Genomic DNA, 23,496 nt, shown 5'->3' with positions numbered 1-23,496 from the left:
CAACAGGAATTTACCAGTTTTGGCAGTTACGTATTACTAAAATCACCTTATGGTGGATAACCCCTTTTAAAGCATATTACAAGGTATAATTGCCATGTAGGGCAGGAAATAATGTGCCCTGAGCTCTCCTAGAACTCATTTCCCCCTTAGTGACAATTTAACAAAAAATCTAGAATACCCCTTTAAGAAAAAAAAAAAGATTCCTATCCTTATTTCTGTATGTATTACTGTCCCTATATACTGTATAAATAATCATTCAGTGAGGGTGCTCACTGTAAATCATAGGAAGGTTTTCTATAAACCTAAATGAATTCCAGTTTATATTTACTACTACCAATCTTTAAACAACATGCTGTGTCATGTCAGCTCACAGATACAGCGAGAATAAATGTTTTACCTACTGTTGCTAAGGGAATCTCCCAATGCATACATCTAAGGTCATTACAAATAGTCTTCTTTGGTCTACATGGCCATATGATTGAATCAATGTAGAACCGAACATCAGGGAAATTGTTTGGCAAACACAGCGTTGTCAATGTAGACTGAATGCCAGATACAAATCCTGCATAGGTAGGCAGCTTTAGAAAATTGTTGCCTGTTTGAAAGCTGAGATGAATCCAACAAAGATGTGCTGACCGTGCATATCAGCTGCCATCCATAAGTCTAACAATGAATTTACAGCAGTTTCCAAACTTCAGCATTTCAACTTTTAGGAAGCCATTAAGAGCTGTGAATGCGGCAGGAAGCTCCTATTTCAAGTCATAATGTGTTCTGTTAAGAGGCAGTTTGGGCAGAATAATTAGATTCTTATTTTTATTATTTATTTCACATGTAGTTTTTTTCCTCCAGCAATCACAATAACAGCATCCTTCTACATTTTCTAATAATACATCAATTATTTTCAATCTCTGTAGTTGGAGATACATATAAATATTAAAGTAGCTAAAGTAGGATGCAGTCACATCTATTGGAATGAGAATGAGAATGTTTAAACGTTATGGAAGTCTTTGGTACTATTGTAATTATACATAGGATGGGGAACGTATACACTGAATTGTTCAACAGAAATTCTTTCCCCTCTTAAAAGTGATACTCCACTGCTAGACATCTTATTCCCTATGCAAAGAATAGGGGATAAGATGTCTGATCATGGGGGTCTCACTGCTGGGCCCTCCGCAATCTCCCACAGCACCTGCCGTTCTAAACAAACGCAGAGTTCCTGTGGCAGTGGTTATGACGTTTTGGTCACGCCCCTTGTGACATCCCCCCACACCCCCTCCATTCATGAATTAATTTCTTTTCTGTCTGACCACAGTACTCTCTGCTGACACCTCTGTCTATGTCAGGAACTGTCCAGAGCAGGAGCAAATCCACATAGGAAATATATCCTGCTCTGGACAGTTTCTGACATGGACAGAGGTGTCAGCAGAGAGCACTGTGGTCAGACAGAAAGAAAATTCAAAAAGAAAATAACTTCCTGTAGAGCATACAGAAGCTGATAAGTACTGGAAGGATTAAAAGGGAACTCCGGTGGAAATAATTTTTTTTTCAAATCAACTGGTGCAAGAACGTTAAACATATTTGTAAATCACTTCTATTTAAAAATCTGAATCTGAGAAATTTGTGAATTTCTTCTCAGTCTGACAACAGTGCTCTCTGCTGACACCTCTGTCCGTGTCAGGAACCGTCCAGAGCAGGATAGGTTTGCTATGTGGATTTGCTTCTAATCTGGACAGTTCCTGACATGGACAGAGGTGCCAGCAGAGAGCACTGTTGTCAGCTGATAAGTACTGGAAGAATTAAGATGTTTTTAATAGTAATTTACAAATCTGTTTAACTTTCAAGCACCAGTTGATTGGAAAATATTTGCTTTCTACTAGTTTCCACCATTAAGATTTTTATATAGAAGTAATTTATAAATCTGTTTAACTTTCTGGCATCAGTTGATTTATAAAAAATGTTTTCCAGTGGCGTACCCCTTTAATGCTCGGTAATGGGTATACCTGTCACAAAGTGTAACTAGGGTGAGTGGAAGCAGCGATAGGTATACACAGCTGGGCACCCACCGCAACTGTCAACATACAGATGTACTGCTGTATAGATCAGAAGATCACAGCTTCACGTACCCTAAGGGTAGAGTCACAAGTGCCGTATTTTGCAGGGATCAGCAGACAGGTGCTGAGAACAGTCAACAGATGCCAAAATCTGCTGACAGGTGCTGGGATCTGCCGACAGGTGCTGGGATCTGCTGACAAGGGCCAAGATCTGCCAACAAATACCTTCAACAGACGACCAGTGCCAAAATCTGCTGACAGGTGCTAAGATTTGCCAAAATCTGATGAGCTCTGCCAACAGGTATGTATTTTGGAAAAGATGATGAGAAATAACATGGCCTCAGCATGACCACCTCAGTCTGCTGAAATCTGTCAACAGGTGCTGAGATTTGCTGACAGGTGCAAAAAGCTGCCAAATATGCCAACATGTGCTGAAATCTGCCTGGAGGTGGGAAATTTGCCAGATCTGCAGCCAGGTGCCAAGAACTGCCAACATTTCCTGCCACAGAAACAGAGTACACATCCCACAGTCCTATTACACTAACTTGTAATATGCAGTCAAAATGAGCATGCCTGGCCCAATCAGTCTAATTAGCTTTCACCTGCTCCCTGTCCATATAACCTCACTTCCCCTTTCCTTCCTTGCCGGATCTTGTTGCCTTGTGCCAGAGAAAGCGTTTAGTGTTGTCCAAAGCCTTTGTTTCCAGACCTTCTGCTATTGCTATTGACTACGAACCTTGCCGCCTGCCCCGACCTTCTGCTACGTCTGACCTTGCCTCTGCCTACTCCTTCTGTCCCACGCCTTCTCAGCAGTCAGCGAGATTGAGCCGTTGCCGGTGGATACGACCTGGTTGCTACCGCCGCAGCAAGACCATCCCGCTTTGCGGCGGGCTCTGGTGAAAACCAGTAGCAACCTAGAACCGGTCCACCGACACGGTCCACGCCAATCCCTCGCTGACACAGAGGATCCACATCCAGCTAGCCGAATCCTAACAGACACATCCTGGAGTTGGCTGAAGCATGAAAAGACCATATAGTGACAGAATGACACAGCCTCGATGTGTTGGCAGCATGAGGAGACCATACAGTTGCTGAATGACACAGCCTGGAGCTGGCAGCAGCATGAGTAGACACTAGGGCTTGAGAATCCCTAAGATTAAAAGATGAATTTTGAAATTTAAATTGAAGATTTATGGTAGCTAGTGCTGCCATAATTTTTTTCTTAGGCCCAGGCCCAGCAGCATCAGTAAACCATATATTGGCTGAAGGACACAGCCTGGAGGTGGCTGAAGCATGAGGAGACCATATAGTGGCTGAATGACATGGCCTGGAGTTTGTGGCAGCATAAAGAGACCATGTAGTGGCTGAATGGCACAGCCTGGAGTTTGTGGCAGCATGAGGAGACTATATAGTGTCTGAATAGCACAGCCTGGAGTTGGCAGAAGCATGAGGATACCATATAGTGGCTGAATAAGACAGCCTGGAGGTGGCAGCAGCAGCATCAGGAGTCCTGAAAGTGACCCTCATGCAGAGGAGTTTCTGAAACTGGGGACCAGCTCCTTAATTATGTTTTGCAGTATCCATGGCAGCACAATGAGAGTCTGGAGGTGGTAGCATCAACATGAGGAGACCATAGAGCAGCACAATTAGAGAGCCTGGAGGTGGCAGCATCAGCATGAGGAGACCATATGGTGACACAATGACAGAGCATGGAGGTAGTAGCATGAGGAGACCATAGAGCAGCACAATGAGAGAGCCTGGAGGTGGCAGCATCAGCATGAGGAGAACATAGAGCAGCACAATTAGAGAGCTTGGAGGTGGTAGCATCAGCATGAGGAGACCATATTGCGGCACAATGACAGTGCCTGGAGGTGGTAGCATTAGCATGAGGAGACCATAGAGCAGCACAATGAGAGAGCCTGGAGGTGGCAGCATCAGCATGAGGAGACCATATGGTGGCACAATGACAGAGCCTTGAGGTGTTAGCATTAGCATGAGGAGACCATAGAGCAGCACAATGACAGAGCCTGGACAGAGCATTAGCATGAAGAGACCATAGAGCAGCACAATGACAGAGCCTTGAGGTGGCAGAAGCAGCATGAGGACCATGCCAACTGAGGGTTGAGTCTGAGGAACCCACCGACTGTTGACTGGGGGTGTCGGATGTCACTTTGGATAAAGTGGATGACCGAGTGAACCGATCAATCACGGCTGCTGGGTTGACGGTCAAAGCACGACTGCTAGCTGACACCAGTAGCTCAGACCTCTCGCTGCGACTCTGCTGCGACCTTTGCCTGCGCCTGATGAATTTAGGCCTCTGCCACTCCACTGTGCATGTCCTGGCACTACTCTGCCTGACATACTTATTGCGTATATGAGGGGAGTACAACTCGCATCACTACGCTTAAAACAGTATTTGTCTAGAACAGCAGCAAGTGTATACTGTGGTACGCACTTTTAAGGGCAGAAAATTTTGCTACAGTACACTTAAAAAGGTATCTGTGTAAAAACACCAGCAGGTGAGTATTTTTGCCTGGACTTTCACAGTATCTAGGCCCTTGACAGATTAACAGGTATAAAATAGTACACTACTTAGATGTAGGTATGCGGTATGCACTTATGAGGGCAGAAAAATGCGCTACAATATGCTTAATAAGCGTATTGGAGTAAAACACCAACCGGTGATTACTTTTGGCTGTCCTTTCACAGTATGTTGGCCCTTGACAGATTAACAGGTACAAAATAGCACACCACTTAGATGTAGGTATGTGGTATGCACTTATGAGGGCAGAAAAATATGTTACAGTACGCAAAAAAAAAAAAAGAAAAAGACTCTTTCTCAATTACTATTAGGAATGGACTGCTGGGTATGGATTATACCATCTACGGACTAGTATAACCAGCAGATCAGTTGTTGTGGAACAAAGACACAGAATTGCCCTAAAAAAAAATTTCTCCCTCTTGGGAAAATGTTTTTGCAGCTGAGGCAACACACAGCTCTCTGCCCCTCTCTGTAATACAATGCTGTTCACAGTGACTGAGGGGTTAATCGCTGCAGTAAGAATTCATTTCTGTGCAAATATGCTGTGCTCTGTGTCCTACAGAAGGCTGAGGTGACTAAGAGAGGAAATGTTGTTGCAACAAGCTTTTCGGTGTAAGGCTGGGTTCACACTACGTTTTTCAACTACGGTTCCCGCATACGTTTTCTATCAAAAACCGTATGGGGAAAAAAACCGATGGAACAGTATGGGAAAAAGTAAACCGTATGGGTTTTTAAACCGTATACTGTTTTTAAAAGTGCATACTGTTCCGTCCATTTTTGTAGACAAAAAACCCATACGATTTTGAAAATTTTGTCCATTTTTATTCGGAGGGGTCTTGGGTGGGGACTTTAGGATTCAAATGCGCATGTGCAAAGTAAAAACGTATACGTTTCTCCCATATGGAACCATATACATGTGCGTTTCCCATTGACGTCCATGTTTAAAAAAACGTATGGGGTTGCAGTACGGTTTTTAAACCGGAGACAAAATCGTGGTCAACCACTGCAACCGCATAAGTTTTTTTTTAACATGGACGTCAATGGGAAACGCACATGTATACGGTTCTATACGGGAAAAACGTATACGTTTTTACTTTGCACATGCGCATTTGAATCCTAAAGTCCCCACCCAAGACCCCTCCTATTAAAAATGGACAAAATGTTCAAAAACGTATGGTTTTTTTTTTCTACAAAAACGGACGGAACAGTATGCACTTTTAAAAACAGTATACTGTTTAAAAACGCATACGGTTTACTGTTTCCCATACTGTTCCATCCGTTTTTTCCCCATACGGTTTTTGATAGAAAACGTATGCGGGAACCGTAGTTGAAAAACGTAGTGTGAACCCAGCCTAACACACACACAGCGATGTTCGTCCTATCTCTCTGCAGTGTAATGAATGATATGACGAGCCACAAAATGGCTACCGAATATATAAGGCTGTGACATCACAGGGGTGACTGGCTGCTGATAGGCTGCATCCTGCATGTGATTCAGGGTCATTCCGCCTACTTCCCTTCCCGCCTTGCCTTCCCGCTTTCCCAACGTTCCTTGCCCCATGTACTGACATGTGGATCCGCCATTTTAGATGCCCTGGAGCCTTGACCGCAGGAAATGGAGTTTAATTAAGCAATTTGCGCGATAGAATCGCAGCGATATTCGCATTCGTTGCGAATCGAATATTTCATGAAATTCTTAACGAATTCGGGTTTATCAGCTTCGATTTGCTCATCTCTAGTTGACAGCTTTTTCTCACAGCTCCACTTCAAGTAACTTTCTTTTCACACATAAGAATGTCTTGTTTTCTTTAGAAACACGATTTATTTTTCATTTACATAATGTCTTTGTATTATCTAAAGTACCGCTGACAGCCATGTGTGGTATATTGTGAAATAATGAAACTATGGCGTTATACAAGCTATTGCAATAAATACTTATTTGGGAATAGACTAAATAAATAAATGAATTGGTAAATAACAAAAATATATTGTTGTTTGTTTTTTCTCAAATATCCGTTCTGAATGCGAAAACATTTTCAATGTGGAATAAAATAATTGCATTGTGTCTAAATGGCTTTTCCTCCTGTATAGATTTATCTGATTTTGTCAGATAATTTTAAACCTACGCACCAACAAATAAGCAAATTGTTCTGCCCATTTCTCATCCTTGCATAAACTTGTCACCATTATTGATCACACAATACATATTAGTCACTCCGCCTGATCTTCTCTTCTGTTTTGTAGAGCTGGAGCCACTTCCATTTTATTTTCTATCAGATTGAATGGAAAACATTTAGACTACACCCATTATTTATTTTATTGATGACTCATTATGTATAGAGCACCACCATAGTCCGCAGCATTGTACAAAAAACACACTCAAATCAGCCTTGTGCACACAGATTTAATGTAATTTTCCTAGAAAGTCGTGTACCCTTACAAACTTATAGACTGGGGCAGACATTATTCATAGGGGGGGGAATTATTGTAATATCATCCAAGCTTCACACTTTCTTGACACACTGACCCTGATTTACTATTGTAAACCTGACCTGTTTTGCCGGATTGTGTGTCAAAATATGGTGCAGTCCACCACAAATGGTGTTTGCGCCAGAATTTGTGGTGAAATGCGACTAAAACTACAAACACAACAAACCCTAAACTGGGCGTGGCTAGTTGGAAAAGAGGTGTGGTCGGTCAAAAAATGGGTGTGGCTTCAAATCCCAACCTATATACTATTGAACCCTGTAAATAAAGGGCCGGAAACTTCCCCCTAGAAAAAGCTGGTCTGAAAAATTTCCTGACTTGTAAATCTGTGAATCCCTATAGTAAATAGAGCAGAAACCTGCAAGTCGGGAACAACATTTCACACTAGTAAAAACCAAACACTCTTAGTAAATGAGGGCCACTCTGTGCAGCACTATTTATTCCTCAGAGCAACACGGTGGTGAAATGTTTAGCACTGTTGCTTTGCAGGGCTAACCCTTCATGTTATGTTCAAGAAGAAGTGGGACTTGGCATTGAATTCATCCCCCCCCCGTGAAAAATTCCAAGTAATTAAACATACCAGCACACATTTCTTTCCGCTTGTTCTAGTGATTAGTGAGGGTGTGAACACCCAAACACCCACCAATCAAAACATTTCACACGCCATGTATGACATGCCTAAAGTTTTCTTTGTAGGAGGTGTGGGCAGACCACTTCCTCCTCCCCCCTCTATAGACTTGTATTGCTTGTGTTGTAGACACAGGACAAAGCTGAGTTGATTTTCAGAGTGGACAAATTTAGCAGCAGGAGGGGGAGGGGGCTTAATACAAGAAAAAATAAGCATTTTTGTATAATTAATTGTATTACAATTTTTTTTTTCTTGTACTATTACAAAGTTTGTTTAAATGACAGTGTGGTAAACTTGGGGGATAAAGCCTTGTGGGGTGTAGGGTAGTTAGGGTGTTGCTGTTCAGAATAATAAAGGGCGCTGTTAACCCTTGTCACTCATGACGTCAGGGTGAGGGTTAAATTCTGTAATCTTGATAGGTCAGGCCTATTGCCACCCTTCCCAAGAGCAATAGGTGAATGCAGAATAAAGGATTGTCCACAACCACTGTTAACTGAAAACTTGCTGGAACTTTTACTGAAGAATTTCTGTACATGCAGCAATAGTAACAGTCCAGATAACAGAGTCTCTATAGATATAGCTGAGCAGCGATTGACGGTTGGGATCAGATAAGCTCAATTCAGCTTTTCAGAGATTTTGTAGCATAGATCCCCTGGATTTAAGGGTGCGTTTAGGCCCAGTGATCTTGCGGAGTGTAGCGGGGAATTGCTTAGTATAACTGCTTTGTTATAGGCCGAGGTCGCAAGGCTTTGGTCCTACCTCATCCAGAATCAGCAACCCAAGAGAGCGATCAAGATGGCGCAGATCCCTTATATGGGCAGGGGCTGGCGTTTTGGATTGGTCCATAACAACTGTCACTCACCGTTACATCGCATTGTGGGTGAACACGTCATGAGAACCACCAAAGGTCCTTTAACAAAACCATAGAGTTCTGACCCTAATCATATGACCCGCAGGTCCTGCTATGCTGAATAGTGTTGAGCGGCATAGGCCATATTCGAATTCGCGAATATTCGCGAATATATGGACGAATATTCGTCATATATTCGCGAATATTCGCATATTTGTTATATCCTCGTTTATTTTCGCATATGCGAAAAGTCGCATATGTGAAAATTAACATGTGAAAATTAGCATATTCAAAATTAGTGTACGCGAAAATTCGCATATGCGAAAATTAGCATATGCTAATTTTCGCATATGCGAATTGTCGCACGCCAGTCTCACACAGTAGTATTACAGCCTTCTTTACACCACACAAGCTGGAAGCAGAGAGGGATGATCACTGTGATGTGTACTGTGAAGAAAAAAAAAAAAAAAAAAAAAGAATATTCGTAATTACGAATATATAGCACTATATTCGCGAAATTCGCGAATTCGCGAATATGCGATATTCGCGAATAATATTCGAATTGCGAATATTCGCGAGCAACACTAATGCTGAACAGGTAGGCATTTGAATATATACATATTTATACTTATATTCACATGAATTTCTATACAAATACGAACTAACTAAGGGGTGACAAGGGGATAACTATAGAAGAGGGACCCTGACGTTCCTAGGGACTCTGACTATGGGGACCTCTACAAAGGTACAGTATGAAATACACCAGTACCTATTTAAGGAACTCTGGTAAACTGATACATGCAGTTATGATTCTCTACTATGGGAAAATACCCCTAGTTATGGTTACAATAACTAGTTACAACAGATTGCTAAATATGAGCTTAAAGGGGTACTCCACCCTTAGACATCTTATCCCCTATCCAAAAGATGTATGATCATGGGGGTCCCCAGCTCGGCAGTGGCACCCCAGACATCCTGTGCACGGAGCTAACTTTGCTCCATGCCGGATGACTGGTAATGCGGGGCGGAGGCTCATAACAACACGGCCATGCCCCCTCAATGCAAGTCTATGAGAGGGTGTGGTCATGACATCACGAGCCGCCGGCACTGCACCCGATGCTCTAAATAAACGCCGGGTGCAGTAGGGACATTACAGGGGCCACAGTGGCGGGACCTGCTCGATTAGACATACAAACAATAGGGGATAAGATGTCTAGGGACGGAGTACCCCTTTAAGTATATCAGAAAATTAGATAACTTTTAATAATGCAATAATGCAATGTCCTGGGTGCATTAGGGACATTGCGGGGGGGGGGGGGGGGGCTTTGGGCCCAGCGGCGGGACCCCCTCGATCAGACATCCAAAGGATGGGGGATAAGATGTCTAGGGACAGAGTACCCCTTTAAATAAATCAGAAAATTAGATAACTTTTAATAATGCAATTATTAAGCTTTATTTGCTGCAATTTCAATATTCTCTTGAAGATTTTGAAAAAAAACTTTTATTTCTGTTTTGTTTGACGTTGACTTCACTAGCAGTAAACTAGATGGTGGTTTAGAGATCCCAGGGGGGGCATTTTTATATACATTGTAAACATTGGTCCATAAATGTTTTGCTTTCTTTGCTGATTTAGTTTATGTCTGTATTTATTTAGGCTTACACAAGTTATATTGTAGTTGAGGAGAACTATAACAACTGAGGACTTAAATGTATTGTGAAACTGTACAATTATGTCTGGAATAATTAGATTTCAAGATCTATTATCTGGTAAAAAGAAAGTTAACGGTGGAGATTTATTGAGCACAATGGAGCTAGAAAAGGGAGAACATGGCTTACTCCAAATTTATTATGTCTTTTTAGAAACTTTTAACTATCTGAAAGTTGATGAGAAAAGAGAGTCAACCTAAGTAAATTAAGCAAATGGGCAAAAAAAAAAAAAAAAAAATGTATTCAGTTGTCTCAGCTCTCTTCAGCCATTGCTGGATAAGAATTAAAAAGGCATCTATTACATCTCCGTAATGTATGTAATCCGGCCTTTCCTTTAAGCTGCCTAGAAATGCATGCTTAACCCACACCGCTGCTTAAGACATACTGTAGATTTCTCTCAACATCTGATTTAGATTTCAGAGGTAAGTGTTCTCTATTCTGAACATACCAATTGTGTGTACTAGACCTTTTCAACAACCCTATGATAATACTAAAATTATAGAAGTGTTAGTGAAAGTATAGAAAAACCTCTTGTTCGCTCAAAAATCAAAGTACAAGGACTGTAGTGGAATAAAAATTAATAGAAAATCACTTTCTAACTTTTGCCTGCTTGGCCACTTTTCAAGGCTAGTTTCACACAGACGTATTAGAAGCCTGGCCCTTCCTCCTTCTATTTTCTGCCATGTGGGCAACACTTTTTTTTATCATGTTGGCACAGACTGAACCTTTAGTAAAGTTTGCGACAAACACGGGTTTAACTGGTTCAGTTCGCTCACCTCTAAATCTAGTCCAGTGAAATTGCACGGGGTTGTAATGCAAAAAATGCATCCATTTTAGAGCTGAGATCAGAAGTAGTCTAAAATTCACAATTAGTCTCCATTTCCTTTTCCAAAATCCTGAAATAGATCCTGTATAAAGCCTAAAATAGGGATTTATGCTTCTCTTTTCTGTCATAAATCTATTTTTCTGGCTTCAAAATTGCAGTGTGAAAGTGGCTTTAGGGTGCGTTCACACGCTCTTTGTTTTTGCGGGTTTTCCGTTGTGTGTTTGAAAGGGGCGGGCTCTTCTCGGCTAACCACAGCAGATTTTCCTCAGAGGAATTGACGCTGCGGAAAATCCGCCGCAAGCCCCATTGAAGTCAGTAGGGACTGCGGTGGATTTTCCACAGCGTAAATTCCGCCGAGGAAAATCTGCTATGGACAGCCGTGAAGAGCCCGCCCCTTTCAAATACGCAGAGGAAAACCCGCAAAAACAAATAGTGTCTGAACGCACCCTTAGGATACAGTTTTTACTGTGTTTTTGCTCCTGCAGTAATTTAATGCCGAATTTGAGATTGCTGTAAAACATTTTAAAAAGGTTTTAAAAGTTTCAATTAATGTAAAATATGAAAGTATCATAATTTAAAAAAACTATAAATATGCACATGTATGTTTTGCCATATTTTGTATGTGTGCTAGGTGAGGTTCACACCACATTAAAGTGTTACGTTCTCATGTCCTTCCATTATCCATGTGCCTGTCAAAAGAATGTCCTTTGGTCATAAAATTGGTTGGTGGTATATATAGATGTTACATTATTTTAACTGTAAACAATGCATTTAAACATGTCTTAATACAAATAAACAACAACTATGTGGATACATGTCAATGGAAAACAGTCAATGGAAAACAGATACAACTTTAATCCTTTTATGACATTGGACATAAATGTATGGCATGGTTGCCTGTGCCTTAATGCACCATGAGGTAAACTTACATCCTGACCTTCAGTTTGTCTATTTTGTCTATAAAGTGACTGCTGGAGCTGCACTCGCTTCGTAAACTATGTGACGGCTGCTATTAGCACACCGCAAATACAGTCAATTACAAACATCAGCAATCATGTAAAGTTATCAAAAAGTCCCATCTAAGCAAACATGGTACCAAAAAATAAACTAAATATCACATCACAAAAATGAGCACCAAACAGCCCCATAGACAAAACATATATTTTTTTATAGGGGGCAAAATAGAGTTATTTCAAGCATAATTATTTTGTTAGAAAAGATTGACTAATAAAAATGAGTAGACAAAAACTGATAGTACAATGATAGAAAAACTCTATAGGTATTGTTTTAATCAAATTGACCCACAGAGAAAGGATATAGGGGGAGATTTATCAAAACCTGGAGAGGCAAAATTGCCCATAGCAACCAATCAGATTGCTTCTCACATTCTTAACAAGGCCTCTGAAAAATGAAAGAAGTGGTCTGATTGGTTGCAACTGGGCAACTTTCTCTCTCCACAGGTTTTGATAAATCTCCCCCATAATGTTTTACTGTAAAGGGCACTGCCTAAAAATAAAACCTCCACCTAAAGTTGCAAAATTGTTTGTTTATTTATTTTTTCAATGTCCCCTCACAAATAATATTTTTCTATTACGCAAAACTAAAATTGATTGTGTCCATAAAGGGGTACTCCTCCCCGGACATATTATCCCCTATCCAAAGGAATGGGTTCTGGCGGCCATGACATCATGCTAAACCCCCTCCATTCTTGTCTATGGTAGGGGCGTGACGAGCGACGACAGCCGTCATGCCCCCTCCCATGAATGGAGGGGGAGTGGTGTGATGTGCCGACCATAGTCACCCGAATCCAGCGTTCTGAACAAAAATGGTCTGAACGCCGGGGTGCTGCCCGAAGATTGCAAGGGGCCCCAGCGGCCAGACCTCCCACGAACAGACATCTTATTCCCTATCCTTTGGATAGGGGATAAGATGTCCAGAGGTAGAGTATCACTTTAAGGCCAAAATGGGCCCTGTCCTAAAGGGGCTAAAAGGGTTTTACAGCACTTCATGGCTGAATTCACACTTAGGAATTTCAAAATGTAATTATGCTAAGAAACTACACTCGGAAATTCTGGTGCAACAGAATTCTTGATGTCTCGGTGCACATTGCTAATCTCTATGGCGGAAACTAAAATTTTGTAGCAGAAAGAATGATCTTGGTCATTCTTTCAGTGAAATCTGTGGGGAATACATTGCTGTCGATGGGGCAATGTCCGCTGAATCAGTCGGCATCTCTGGCCGGAAATTTTCTGGTGGAAGATTCTGCAGTTTGAACCTAGCCTTAGGATAGCCCATTGATAAAAAGTCTTAGGCACTCCCTTTGATTGCATGCATGCTTTCCGAGGCACTCTTTCCTGTTGAATCTAATGTCCAAAAGTAGTGTGCATTTAGCCTTAGAAATGAAAGTAATCTAATGATTATATGAAAAAGAAATGAAAAGATGAAGGCGTCCACATATATTCATAAACAACCTATAGAAGACTTGTCATTTATCAGAATGGGGAAATGTACAGCATTTGCTATCATTTTCCAATCTTCTACATTATTGATTTTGTTAGAAAGATGCTTCTAATGGTGCCAGGCTTCTTTGTTGACTAACCTGTTGTGGTTGCTCTCTTGTTAGATATTGATGCCATCTGGGACCGATCCTGGTGACTAAGTTGCAATGAGTCCTGTTATGGGCAAAACAATAACTAATTATCTTTTGTAATAAATGTCATCGTCATTTCTGTCTCATCTTTAGATGACAGAATCTTGTTAGTTTTGACACAATAATACAAAGACAACATCTCAGAACTAAAATTGTCAGACTACATACTTTACAGGTTAGGATTACTCATCGCCAAGCAGCGGTTTGGAGGCAGCTATGAAAGAAATAAAATCTAACAAGCAAACAATGAAAACTTTATGACTGTAATAATGTAATTTTTTTTTTGAGACTTTCAAGAGCAATTTAACAAAAAGGCTAGCACATCGGGCTTAATTGAGCCCTCTGGGGTTCTATTGAATTGAGCTTAGATAACATAAAACTCTTTGGTGAGTTACAGTCAGTCGACTCAGTAGAAACACAGGAGGTCGGGTATTACGGTGTCATACAGAGGCTAAAATTCACGTAAAGCCAACCAAAGGCTGAATTTACTTTGTGTAAAGACCAAGAGGGAGATTTATCAAAACCTGTCAGGAGGAAAAGTTGCTGAGTTGCCCGTAGCAACCAATCAGATTGCTTCTTTTATTTTTCCGAGACCTTTTTTTTTTTTTAATGAAAGAAGCGATCTAATTGGTTGCTATATAGTTCCTGCCAAAAGCAGAAACAAGTTTTTGCCAGGAAACTATATGGTTCATATATTTTCAATCACAGATGAAGGATAATGTAGCCTATTTTACACTGTACATTCGATTTATTAAAAATAAAAATTCAGCCTGCTAGAACCATAAATAACAAAATAAAACATACTTATCATTCCTAATCCAGTGTCACTCTGGTCCCCCCTTGTTTCTCTTTACTTACCATTATGATACACTCTACTGATTATGTTCTGGACCCACTGAAGCCAATCACTGAGGCTGTAGAGGGTTCAGAATGCCACCAGCAAAACAGGGAAAATGCAGCATCAGGGGAAGTAACCTGCAGCCATTGCCAGTGTGTCTATGCAGAGACAAAATACATGAAGTGTGGGACAAGCAGTGCTCTGTACACTGAGGACAAGCAGGGGCTCTGTACACTGAGGACAAGCAGGGCTCTGTACATTGAGGACAAGCTGGGCTCTGTACACTGAGGACAAGCAGGGCTCTGTACACTGAGGACAAGCAGGGCTCTGTACACTGAGGACAAGCAGGGCTCTGTACACTGAGGACAAGCAGGGCTCTGTACACTGAGGACAAGCAGGGCTCTGTAGACTGAGGACAAGCAGGGCTCTGTACACTGAGGCCATGCATGGCTCTGTACACTGAGGACAAGCAGGGCTCTGTACACTAAGGATGAGCAGGGTTCTGTGCAATGAGGACAAGCAGGGCTCTGTACACTGAGGACGAGCAGGGCTCGGTGCACTGAGGACAAGCTGGGCTCTGTACACTGAGGACAAGCAGGGCTCTGTGCAGTGAGGACAAGAAGGGCTTTGTACACTGAGGACAAGCAGGGCTCTGTACACTGAGGACAAGCAGAGCTCTATACACTGAGGGCAAACAGGGCTCTGTACACTGAGGACGAGCAGGGCTCTGTGCACTGAGGACAAGCAGTACTCTGTACACTGAGGACAAGCAGGGCTCTGTACACTGAGGACAAGCAGGGCTCTGTGCAGTGAGGACAAGTAGGGTTCCGTACACTTCCGTACACTGAGGATAAGCAGGGCTCTTTGCACTGAGAACAAACAGGACTCTGTGCAGTGAGGACAAGCAGGGCTCTGTGCACTGAGGACAAGCAGGGCTCTGTACAATGAGGGCAAGTAGGGCTCTGTACACTGAAGAAAAGCAGGGTACACTGAGGACAAGCAGGGCTTTGTGCACTGAGGACAAGCAGGGCTCTATACAATGAGGGCAAGCAGGGCTCTGTACACTGAGGAAAAGCAGGGTACACTGAGGACAACAGGGCTCAGTGCACTGAGGACAAGCAGGGCTCAGTGCACTGAGGGCAAGCAGGGCTCAGTGCACTGAGGACAAGCAGGGCTCTGTACACTGAGGACAAGCAGGGCTCTGTACACTGAGGACAAGCAGGGCTCTGTACACAGAAGATTAGTAGGACTCTACACTGAGGACAAGCTAGGCTCTGTACACTGGGGACAAGCAGGGCTCTGTACACTGAGGACAAGCAGGGGTCTGTACACTGAGGACAAGCAGGGCTCTGTACCCAGAAGACTAGCGGGGCTCTGTACACTGAGGACAAGCAGGGCTCTGTACACTGAGTTGAAGCACAGCTCTATGCATGCAGAACAAGCAGGACTGTGAAGCAGAAGCTGAAGTACACCTAATTTCCGTGAGTAATGTGCATGCTGTGTATAATCAATGTGGTCGCATGGTCCAGAACTATCATATCACACAGGCATGACAGAAAGGAGGGAATGCTTTTTTTTATGAAGGGGACACAGAAGAAGGCATGGACATTGCACAAAGTCTCCAAACCCACCTCCATGGCGCTAAAAAGAACATTTGCATATATGCAAAAAGGCTGATATCGGAAATAGTTGGATTGATTTTGGTCAGTTAAAGAACATGTTACTTAGCATCTCCCGCACTACATACCTGTATATGCAGGTTAATGAGGTGGACGCTGATGTCAGTTTCCCTTTAAAGGAATTGTCCAACTGGTTTAAAAGCAGGGGTCAAGTCCTGGAAGAAAAAGTTTGGGAACTCACCCAAGATTTCCACTCAAGGACTGGTCCTGCAGGACTCTTGATAATGAGAACAGAGTTCCTGCAGTGGAAAAAGTGCAGGAACTCCGTTCCCATGAGTTCCTGCAGGACTTGAGCCCAGGTTAAAAGAATTTGAAAAAAAAAATGCTTCAAAAAAAGAAAAAGCATTGCTTATTTCTCTGATTCCCCACCATATCCTTTCTGACAATCACCAGGTCCTCCCAATCTTCTGTTTCTGGTTCAGTCTTGATGCACAGGAAATCGAAGGAGACAATTCCCTAAGGAAGTAGAAATGAGTGAACCCGGTGAGAATCTGAACAGCAACAGTGATGGGGGGATCAGTTGGTGAAGTAACATTTATTAATAAATTAAAATATATATTTTTAAAACCCATTCTGTCCTTTTTTCCACTGGATTTTTCTAACTGGAAAACCATTTTAAGGAAAGGATCATGTACGGCAAATGTAGCTAAAACAGTTTATGTACTTTTCTGTTCACAAATGTTATACATTGTGAAAATAAAGATTATTAGGAAGTCATTAACATCTGCTATATAACTGTCTGATATTCATTGCGGAGACTTCTCTTCCCTGTAGGCTATGCTAATTCATGTACAGTATATTGTATTTTTATCATAATGCTCAATTACTGGCTGACTGCTAATTGGAATTCTCTGGAGGAATCTGCAAATAATGAAAACACTCATCTCCTCACACTGTATGGCTGATCTGTGCTCACTTATAAACATAGGCATCTCAGAAATGTATGTTATATACAATAAAAGACTTGATATGTTGTCTGATTTCATCTCCTGGGTATAAGCTCCTTATGTAGAATCCAATGTATAAAACAGAAACAGTAGTAAACAACCCCTGACTATAAAATAAAAATTACACGAAAGGCTCAATTTACACAAAACAAAATGTAAGCGATTACAATATTAGAGCAAAAGAAAGATTTTATTGGGCAAAACCTGTATAATTGAGGAGGTTCTAGTACCCTATTGGTCCACCTCTAGCATGGATTTGAGATTAGCTACGATTGGGCAAGGAGGCATACAGGTTCCATTTGGCATCCTGCGGCACCCATACCCACTGATGTTGCAGCTGGACCTGCAGATCCTGTGCTCTTGTAGGTTGTCAAAGCTGGATCGCCATAAATGCTCAACTAAGAACTGCAAGAAATCTGGTGGCTAGGCAGGCCTAGAAAGTGTTACAATATGGCGGAGACATTCCTGGGAAACTTTTGTTGTGTGTGAGAGCTATCCTGCTGAAAATACCAGATGAAAGCCATGATAGGCAACACAGGTGGCCGCAGGATGTCCTGAACATATCGCTGAGCTGTTTGTCTCTTGTATCACTACTAGGGTGACCGACATATGCAATGGACTTCCAGATCATCACACTCGTATTTTTTTGTTTCTAAAGATGATACAGTTCCTGTCCATAACAGTCTAGGTTTTCTTGTTTACAACACCACTGCAAAAAAGATGATAGTGGCTGGCTGTCAATGGCAGGATGCATAATAGGAGCTGTAAACCCAAATTTCCTTTTTTTTAAGCATCTGGAAATTTTCCGAGCAGAGACTGGGATGTATAATGAACCTGTGTCTGGATGGTTAACAAGAAAACTATCGGAGACCACCAGTAAAGATTAGTGATGAGTGGCAGGGGCCATATTCAAATCAGACCACATCTGTAATCCTCACCATATCTTCCTGAGACATAACTGCAATCGTAATCAAATTGCAGCAATCCAACATTTTTATCTGGGTGCAATATTATTATGTTTTTGTCAGTGAATACTTGAGTGCGCTAAGAGCCTCTATTTTTTGACCAAGAGTGCTGCTGTAACCTTCTATTTGTATACTTTGTATTTTTATTTTTTTTTTGCATATCAAATACTGTATTTTACAGTGAGGCAAAAAAAAAGTATTTAGTCAGCCACCAATTGTGCATGTTCTTCCAATTAAAAAGATGATCGAGGCCTGTCATTTTCATCATAGGTATACAGCAAATATGAGAGACATAATGAGAAAAAAAAACATAAAATCACATTGACTGATTTTTTAAGAATTTATTATCAAATTATGGTGGAAAATAAGTATTTGGTCAATAACAAAAGTTCATCTCAATACGTTGTTATATACCCTTTGTTGGCAATGACCAATGAGGTCAAATGTTTTCTGTAAGTCTTCACAAGGTTTTCACACACTGTTGCTGGTATTTTGGCCCATTCTCCATGCAGATCTCCTCTAGAGCAGTGATGTTTTGGAGCTGTCGCTGGGCAACACGGACTTCCAACTCCCTCCAAAGGTTTTCTATGGGGTTGAGATAGGCCACTCCAAGACCTTGAAATGCTTCTTACGAAGCCACTCCTTCGTTGCCCGGGAGATGTGTTTGGGATCATTGTCATGCTGAAGGACTGAGCCATGTTTCATCTTCAATGCCCTTCCTAATGGAAGGAGGTTTTCACTCAAAATCTCACGATACATGGCCCCATTCATTCTTTCCTTTACAAAGATCAGTTGTCCTGGTCCCTTAGCAGAAAAACATTCCCAAAGCATGATGTTTCCACCCCCATGCTTCACAGTAGGTATGGTGCTCTTTGGATGTAACTCAGCATTCTTTCTCCTCAAAACACAACAAGTTGAGTTTTTACCAAAAAGTTCTACTTTGGTTTCATCTGACCATATGATATTCTCCTAATATTCTTCTGGATCATCCAAATGCTCTCAAGCAAACTTCAAATGGGCCCGGAAATGTACTGGCTTAAGCAGGTGGACATGTCTGGCACTGCATTATTTTAGTCCCTGGTGGCATAGGGTGTTACTGATGGCAGTCTTTTTTACTTTGGTCCCAGCTCTCTGCAGGTCCTTCACCAGGTCCCCTCGTATGGTCCTGGGATTTTTGCTTACCGTTCTTGTGATAATTTTGACACCACGGGATGAGATCCTGTGTGGAGCCTCAGATTGAGGGAGATTATCAGTGGTCTTGTATGTCTTCCATTTTCTAATAATTGCTCCCACAGTCGATTTCTTCACATCAAGCTGCTTGCTTATTGCAGATTCAGTCTTCCCAGCCTGGTGCAGGTCTACAATTTTGTTTCTGGTGTCCTTCGACAGCTCTTTGGTCTTGGCCATTAGACTTGTGCACTAGAAAAATTTTCGTTTAATTTCGTTTCGTTTTTTCGTTTTGGAAAAAAATTTCGGTTCGGCAATATTTTCGGTTTAGATTTTTCGGATACATTCGGTATTCGGGTATTCGTGTTGTTTTTTTCGGATACATTCGGTATTCGGGTACATTCGGTAAATCTTTTTAGTCTTTTTTTGGACTTTAGCGATCCTAATAAATAATGGAGATACCTTTTTTATAAAAATTTCGCAGGGTATCATAAAAAAATCATAATAAAAAAGATACAGTGGTGATGAAAAAAATTGTATCTAACGAAATGTATCTTTTTTATTATGAAATGTTTATTCATTTTTAAACAGGGATCAATTTATGTGAGCGGGTAAAGCACAAAAAATGTAGCCGACAATAATGAAAATGTAGTGTGTGCGTGTTTTTCACTTTTTTTTAAAACATTTTTTAGGTAGTACTACTACTCCCAGCATGGAACACACTCTTCCATGATGGGAGTAGTAGTTACCTGTACTAATTGACAGATTGCAGGGGTCCCTTGCGATCATCTTGTATAATGTACAGATGCGGCGGCTGCTCTTCTATGGTCCCCTGCACTCACGTATATGTACACATATTCATATTTCCCGCAGAGCTGTGATTGGCCAGATGGTTCCAGCCAATCAAAGCTCTCTGTGAGAAATAGGAATATGTGTAGGGGACCATAGGAGAGCGGCCGCCGCATTCATACATTATACTGGAGGATCGCAGCGGCTGTCAGGAGTGATACCCGCAGTGATCTTCCCTTTACTACAAGTACTACCACTCCCAACATGGAGTACACTCTGCTCCATGCTGGGAGCTGTAGTACCTGCATTAATAGACAGATCGCAGCGGGTGTCAGAAGTTACACTCGCTGCCATATGTCTATTAATGCAGGTACTACAGCTCCCAGCATGGAGCAGAGTGTGCTCCATGTTGGGAGTATTAGTACCTGCAGTAAGGGACAGATCCCAGCGGATGTCACTCCTCCTGACACCCGCTGCGATCGTCCTTATGTGAATGTCGGGATCAGCTGTTCTCAGGGCTTCAGAGCCGGGAGAACAGCTGACGCTGAGCCGTAGGTATACATCGTATATCTACTGCCCAGCAAGAACTTACAGTGAGCCTGCAATGTGTATATACAGTATACACATTGCTGGCTCACTTAACCCCTTGCTGAGCTGTGCGCTATGCGCAAGCCCAGCAAGGGAAGAGTTAACTTACACTGCTGGACAGTGTAGGTTAACCCTTTGGGCGGTATACACTATATACAGCTATCTATAGATAGCTGTATACAGTGTATACAGAAGACGAAGTCCAGCTTACTTCCCTCGAGTCCCGGGCCGGGTTCGTGTAGCTCCGCCCCCTAGTGGTGACGTCATTAGGGGGCGGAGCTACAGAAGGGAACAAGGCTAGTTTATCTGAAGCTCTCTTCACATTGTACGTTTTGTATAATGTGAACAGACCCTTCTGGCAGTGTCTACCCAGACAGGGAGACTCCAGCTGTTGCTAAACTACAACTCCCAGCATGCCCAGACAGCCAAAGGCTGTCTGGGCATGCTGGGAATTGTAGTTTTGCACCAATTGGTGGCTCCCTGTTTGGGTAGACATTGCATCATGGGTGCTCTCCCCAGCGGACAGCGCCAAAAATGTCATAACCAATTTTTTGTGTTTTTTTTTTCTTCTCGTTTCAGATCCGTGTATGCAGAGGATTACTGCGGATTCGATGGATTACGGCGGATTATTTTTTTTCCCTTTAATAAAATGGTTAACAAGGGCTGTGGGGGAGTGTTTTTTTAAATAAAATAATTTTTCCAATGTGTTGTGTTTTTTTTTTATTTTTATTGAATTTTCAGGGTTAGTAGCGGAAGCTGTCTTATTGACGGAATCCATTACTAGGCCAGGGCTTAGTGCTAGCCCCAAAAACAGCTAGCGCTAACCCCCAATTATTACCCCGGTACCCACCGCCACAGGGGTGCCGGGAAGAGCCGGTACCAACAGGCCCGGAGCGTCAAAAATGGCGCTCCTGGACCTAGGCGGTAACAGGCTGGCGTTATTTAGGCTGGGGAGGGCCAGTAACAATGGTCCTCGCCCACCCTGGTAACGTCAGGCTGTTGCTGTTTGGTTGGTATTGTGCTGAGAATGAAAATACGGGGAACCCTATGCGTTTTTTTTTTTTTAATTTAAATAAAAAAATTTAAAAAAAAAACGCATAGGGTTCCCCGTATTTTCATTCTCAGCCAGATACCAACCAAACAGCAACAGCCTGACGTTACCAGGGTGGGCGAGGACCATTGTTACTGGCCCTCCCCAGCCTAAATAACGCCAGCCTGTTACCGCCTAGGCCCAGGAGCGCCATTTTGACGCTCCGGGCCTGTTGGTACCGGCTCTTCCCGGCACCCCTGTGGCGGTGGGTACCGGGGTAATAATTGGGGGTTAGCGCTAGCTGTTTTTGGGGCTAGCACTAAGCCCTGGCCTAGTAATGGATTCCGTCAATAAGACAGCGTCCACTACTAACCTTGAAAATTCAATATAAAAAAAAAAACACAACACATTGGAAAAATTATTTTATTTAAAAAAACACTCCCCCACAGCCCTCGTTAACCATTTTATTAAAGGAAAAACAAATAATCCGCCGTAATCCATCGAATCCGCAGTAATCCTCTGCATACACGGATCTGAAACGAGAAGAAAAAAACACAAAAAATTGGTTATGACATTTTTGGCGCTGTCCGCTGGGGAGAGCACCCATGATGCAATGTCTACCCAAACAGGGAGCCACCAATTGGTGCAAAACTATAACTCCCAGCATGCCCAGACAGCCTTTGGCTGTCTGGGCATGCTGGGAGTTGTAGTTTAGCAACAGCTGGAGTCTCCCTGTCTGGGTAGACACTGCCAGAAGGGTCTGTTCACATTATACATAACGTACAATGTGAACAGAGCTTCAGATTAATTAGCCTTGTTCCCTTCTGTAGCTCCGCCCCCTAATGACGTCATCACTAGGGGGCGGAGCTACAAGAACCCCGCCCGGGACTCGAGGGAAGTAAGCTGGACTTCGTCTTCTGTATACACTGTATACAGCTATCTATAGATAGCTGTATATAGTGTATACCGCCCAAAGGGTTAACCTACACTGTCCAGCAGTGTAAGTTAACTCTTCCCTTGCTGGGCTTGCGCATAGCGCACAGCTCAGCAAGGGGTTAAGTGAGCCAGCAATGTGTATACTGTATACACATTGCAAGCTCACTGTAAGTTCTTGCTGGGCAGTAGATATACGATGTATACCTACGGCTCAGCATCAGCTGTTCTCCCGGCTCTGTAGCCCTGAGAACAGCTGATCCCGACATTCACATAAGGACGATCGCAGCGGTGTCAGGAGAAGTGACATCCCTGGGATCTGTCCCTTACTGCAGGTACTAATACTCCCAACATGGAGCACACTCTGCTCCATGCTGGGAGCTGTAGTACCTGCATTAATAGACATATGGCAGCGAGTGTAACTTCTGACACCCGCTGCGATCTGTCTATTAATACAGGTACTACAGTTCCCAGCATGGAGCAGAGTGTACTCCATGTTGGGAGTGGTAGTACTTGTAGTAAAGCGAAGATCACTACAGGTATTACTCCTGACAGCCGCTGCGATCCTCCAGTATAATGTATGAATGCGGCGGCGGCCGCTCTCCTATGGTCCCCTGCACGGCCGTATATATACACATATTCCTATTTCTCACAGAGAGCTGTGATTGGCTGGAACTATCTGGCCAATCACAGCTCTGCGGGAAATATGAATATGTGTACATATACGTGAGTGCAGGGGACCATAGAAGAGCAGCCGCCGCATCTATACATTATACAAGAGGATCGCAAGGGACCCCTGCAATCTGTCAATTAGTA

General features: G+C 42.5%; 1 long non-coding RNA gene across 1 annotated transcript in view; it reads right to left on the bottom strand.

Annotated features, from left to right (window-relative positions):
• Positions 1–13,693: 13,693 nt before the first annotated feature.
• The window catches only part of LOC130362822 (uncharacterized), a 197,612-nt gene continuing 187,809 nt past the window's right edge, over positions 13,694–23,496 (bottom strand). The window contains exon 3 of the long non-coding RNA XR_008891587.1: positions 13,694–13,766. This is a non-coding gene — a long non-coding RNA (uncharacterized LOC130362822). The remainder of the gene's footprint in view (positions 13,767–23,496) is intronic.

Source organism: Hyla sarda, chromosome 3, assembly GCF_029499605.1.
Source record: "Hyla sarda isolate aHylSar1 chromosome 3, aHylSar1.hap1, whole genome shotgun sequence".
In the NCBI taxonomy this organism is placed as follows: Eukaryota; Metazoa; Chordata; class Amphibia; order Anura; family Hylidae; genus Hyla; species Hyla sarda.
The sequence above is the reverse complement of the archived record's forward strand: the minus strand, read 5'-3'. Positions and strand labels throughout refer to the sequence as shown.